Here is a 5,426-nt window from a genome sequence, read left to right as displayed (position 1 = left end):
TTGTTGCCATATTATGGGGACAATGAAGCCCCTGGCATATGAAGGCATACCGCGGTGTATGGATGCCATTTGACAAAGAGGGTCAATAAGAAACAACAGTAGATAAGCGTCATATAAAGCCACATGTTGTAATTGAATAACACGTCGATGCGTACGTATAAAAGAAATGTGATAAAAAGAAATATGACTTCGGAACCTGCTGATATCAGGCTGGAGGAGGCTGTGTGCGGATCCGGAGTGTAATCGGATGGTTATCAAGGGGAATATCTAAGGATTCCCTTACGCACTCGAGCTGCTTCCATGTCGCCAATCCTGGCCTAAGCGAAAGTGGACCTACAAAGAAAGTGCAAAAAGATATTTTGTGTGCCACGGAGCGGTCAAGCTGCATTATATGGACAATCCTAGTTGTGCCTCCGTTTACTGCCGGAGTGTTTTAATTGAGCTCCGGATGAGCAGGGTTATTCTGCCGCGAAGTAGCTCGGACTCCCTTGATGGTGTCCGAGAGCTTGGCCGTCGACTCGAGGTTCGATTGGAAGATGCCACTCGTTGCTTCTGCTGCTAAGGAGGTGGTATACTCTTTGGCACAGAGGGGGGGTTCGGCCATGCCATTAACTGTTATGACGCCGCGCGGACCGGGCATCTTGAGTTTTTGGTAGGCATAATGTGGCACCATGTTGAATCAAGCAAACGCGGTTCGTCCGGGCAGTGCATGACAATTACTGCAAAAAGGGACGATGTCGAAGATTATCTCTTCGGTGCGGTAATTGTCCGATGATCCGAATACTACCTCCAGAGTGATGGAGCCTGTACAACGGGCCTCCACACCTGGTATAACACCTTTAAAAGTGGTTTTAGGGGGCTTGATCATCGAAAGATTGATGCCCATCTCGCGCACTGTGTCCTGGTACAGCAGGTTTAGACTGCTGCCTCCGTCCATAAGTACTCGTGTGAGGTGGAATCCATCAATTATTGGGTCAAGGACTAGTGCGGCTGAATTGCCCTGATTGGTATTGGCCGGACGATCCGTACGATCGAAAGTGATCGGCCATAGTTTATATTGTGGGGCGACTGGCTCCGTTGAGTCGACATCCCTAAGAGTGCATGTCCGTTCCAGCTTGTGGACGGCATTTATCATATTCACCGTTTTGATTTTCGGGGGAAATTTCTTTTGCCCTCCTGTGTTTGGTGATCGGGGCTCCTCGTCGTTGTCATCGCTTTGAGGCCCCTTCTCCTTGTTTTCGGCACCTGACCTGCCGGCTTGTTTGAAGACCCAGCATTCTCTGTCGGTATGATTGGATGGTGTTCCTGGGGTGCCATGAATTTGGCATGGACGATCGAGTATGCGGTCCAGACTGGACGGGCCCGAATTGTTCTTTTGGAATAGCTTTTTCCGCTGACCAGACTTAGAGCCAATGAATCTAGCATTAACTGGCGTGTCTCCGGCATTATCACCATTTTTGTGACGCTTGTGTTTGTTGCGTCGAGGCTTGCCGTTGCTATCTCTGGCCTCTGTTGTGCTAGGATTGCTTTTTGTGTTGTTGCTATGAGCCAACCAGCTATCCTCGCTCGCACAAAAGCGGGTCATGAGTGTCATGAGGGCTGCCATGGACTTCGGCTTTTCCTGGCCGAGATGTCGGGCGAGCCACTCGTCGCGGATGTTGTGCTTAAAGGCCGCTAGGGCTTCGGCATCCGGACAGTCGACAATTTGGTTCTTTTTAGTTAGGAACTGAGTCCAGAATTTCCTGGCTGACACTCCGGGCTGTTGGGTTATGTGACTTAGCATCCGGTGGTCGCATATAAGTGCCCTAGAAGTTATCCAGGAATGTGTCTACAAGGTTCTCCCAACTTCCAATGGAGTTTGCCAGCAAACTATTCAGCCAATGCCAAGCCGGTCCCTTGAGTTTTAGTGGGAGGTACTTGATGGCGTGTCGATCATCCCCGCGGGCCATGTGAATGTGGAGAAAGAAACCTTCTATCCATACCGCGGGGTCTGTAGTCCCATCGTAGGGCTCGATATTTACGGGCTTAAACCCTCTTGGGAATTCATGATCCATTACTTCGTCAATGAAGCATAGGGGGTGTGCAGCGCCTCTGTGCCGGGCTATATCACGACGCAGTTCAAATGAGTCTGGTCTGTTGTATTCGGCCCGGTCGGATTTTTTTTGGTATATCTGGCGTGACGGTCATCGTCACGCGTTGGGGCGCGCCCCCGTGATCCGTAGATTGATCTTGATTGTCCTGCTTTGTTTTCCAATTTGTCTTGCAGGTCATGCGTGTAGCCCCGGGCCTTCGTGTTTTTGCTTGTTTGGCGACGGGATGCGGGCTGGATTTCGGGCTGATACACTGCTTTGTCTCGAACACGGGGTGGCCGGTCAGTCGCATCCTGCGCTGGTAGTGTAGCCTTTAATGCCTCCTCCTCGAGTTGAGGTAGAAACCTACGCTTTGGGTAACTTTTGGTTGGGCGCTCGAGTCCATATTCCTCGGCTGCCAGGATCTCAGTCCACCTATCAGTTAGCAGATCTTGATCGGCTTGGAGCTGTTGTTGCTTTTTCTTCAGGCTTTTTGCAGTGGCTATAAGCCGGCGCTTGAAGCGCTCCTGCTCGACGGGGTCCTCAGGCACGATAAACTCTTCGTTGCTGAGGCTCACCTCGTCTTCAGAGAGAGGCATGTAATTGTCGTCCTCAGAATCTCCATCCATTTCCTGTTTATCAGGGCTAACTTGCCCATCCCCCTATCCGGCATGCTCGAAGCTTGGCTGGGCGGGATTGTTTTCGTCTTCAGCACCATCCGGAGTTCTATTGTCTCCTGTGCCGGTATCAAAATTTTTGCTATGGCGGGGCTTAGAGAGGCGCCGTCGGTGCTTAGATTGCTTCTCGAGGGGATTATCCTATGTTGCCTCGTCGCCATTGCTTTCTTTGGGCGTGTCCACCATATATATATATCATATGATGAGGTGGTTGTCCAGCGCCCTATGGGCGGTGGTTCCTGTTCTTCTCCTGCATTGTTGTCCATACCGTTGATGTCTTCGGACTCGAAATCAAGCATGTCGGTTAAGTCATCGACAGTGGCTATTAAGTGGGTGGTGGGTGGGGAACGAATTTATTTGTCGTCCGCTTCCCACTCAAGCCAGACATAGTTCGGCCAAGAGTCTCCTGACAGGGAGAGAGACTTCAATGAATTTAGCACGTCGCCCAAGGGCGAGTGCTGAAAGATATCCGCGGAGGTAAACTCCATGATCGGTGCCCAATCAGATTCGATAGGCACGGACGTGCGCGGTTCAGAGCCTATGGCCGGAGACGAGTCCGAGGGTCTGATGATATAGGCCTCGTCGGAGGCGAAGTATGTATTCGGCTCTATCGCCGATGAGTGCACGGCCTCCGTGGCGGGGTCCATCCACCCGTCCTCGGACGACACGATCTGCTCCGGATTAAGGGTCGGGGCAGCCGCAGGTGTGATCTCCCGAACACCGCCCGATGGCAGATCTAAGTCATGTTCGTCGTGACTGTTCGGCGCACTTGACAGGGGCTCAAATCCGTCAAAGATCAAGTCTCCGCGGATGTCGGCTGTGTAGTTCAAGCTTCCAAACCTGACCTGATGGCCAGGGGCGTAGCTATCAATCTGCTCCAGATGGCCAAGCGAGTTGGCCTGCAGTACGAAGCCGCCGAATACGAAGATCTGTCCGGGGAGAAAAACCTCACCCTGGATCGCATTGTTGCAGATGATTGAAGGAGCCATCAAGCCTTATCATGATGACACAGTAGAACTCTCAATGAAAGCACCAATGTCGGTGTCAAAACCGGCGGATCTCGGGTAGGGGGTCACGAACTATGCGTCTAAGGCTAATGGTAACAGGAGGCGGGGGACACAATGTTTACCCAGGTTCGGGCCCTCTCGATGGAGGTAATACCCTACTTCCTGCTTGATTGATCTTGATGATATGAGTATTACAAGAGTTGATCTACCACGAGATCGTAAAGGCTAAACCCTAGAAGCTAGCCTATGATTATGATTGTTGTTGTCCTACGGACTAAACCCTCCGGTTTATATAGACACTGGAGGGGGCTAGGGTTACACAGAGTCGGTTACAGAGAAGGAGATCTACATATCCGGATTGCCAAGCTTGCCTTCCACGCAAAGGAGAGTCCCACCCGGACACGGGAAGAAGTCTTCAATCTTGTATCTTCATAGTCCAACAGTCCGTCCAAAGTATATAGTCCGGCTGTCCGAGGACCCCCTAATCCAGGACTCCCTCACATATAACCTATCTCTATGATATTTACATTAAGGTGGCAATCTCATGGCTCTAGCCATCATGTCGTGACGCGCAGGCCACTTAACATTACAACATATAACCATCTCATATATAAACTCATTATCATGACAAAGGCTATACCACATCATATGCAAACCCTGCAAAACCAAGTTAGACGTCCTCTAATCGGTTTGGTAAATTTTAATTACGTGGCATCTAGGGTTTCCGAATAAACCTAGCTACCTACGTGCACACCATAAAGTGATAATCCTTGTTGCTAGATTAACTTTCGGGGTGTGCTAAAGAAGAGACTTAATTAAAAATCTCATCCCCCACACTAAATTCCACCTAATACGTGTCACCCCCTAGAAGACCATCCATCTTCAACGCCCTCTTGCGTACATGATGGTTCACTATTCTTGACTATGGTGAAGCCCAAGGAACTGTTAGTCGAGATCATCGACAGCCAGAGCCGAGCGATTGTCAGAACCTTGTGCAAAGCGACACCATGTCGTCAATGAACTGTAAAGCAACACTCGAGGGAAGCATAGCAAGAACATCACTCTCACAATCACATGTGATCTAGATCGAAACCTGCATCTACTCATAGAAACGCTCATGATGCCACTGTTGGGAAACGTAGTAGAAAACAAAAAAAATCGCCCTGCGGTCACCTAGGAACAATATAAAGATGCATATCAGGTTTGGATCAATGATCGTTACCAACTCCGGAGCGCATCGGAAGTAGGTGAGTTGGTGTAGATCGTACTTGGAGTCCCTCGAACATTGATGACAATCCTGCAAACCGCCCTCGAACGATCCCTCGAACAGAAGACCGAAAGCACGGCCTCTCTACTTGGTTGCAAGCATACGGTCTTCACGATCCGGCAGCGCTTCGCCATCCAGAACTAATCGTCGCTGGAGAATTAGAGGGAGGAGATTAGAACCACACGGGGCTTTTGGTTATGAGGATTAGAGATGGCTAGGTCTAGCTCTAATTGTTCAACTAGGACCAACTAGAACTAGAACTAGATCAACTAGATGAGGCTCCAAAACATGTATCAACATAGGGTAGAAACCCTTTAGTATATATAGGTTGGAGGAGGAGGAGGAGAGGGCAGCCCCCAGGGGGGGAATGTCGGCCTAGGGAGAGGGAGTTGGACTCCCTCCCCTT

This window comes from Triticum dicoccoides, chromosome 2B (genome assembly GCF_002162155.2).
Source record: "Triticum dicoccoides isolate Atlit2015 ecotype Zavitan chromosome 2B, WEW_v2.0, whole genome shotgun sequence".
NCBI classification, from domain to species: domain Eukaryota; kingdom Viridiplantae; phylum Streptophyta; class Magnoliopsida; order Poales; family Poaceae; genus Triticum; species Triticum dicoccoides.
The sequence above is the reverse complement of the archived record's forward strand: the minus strand, read 5'-3'. Positions refer to the sequence as shown.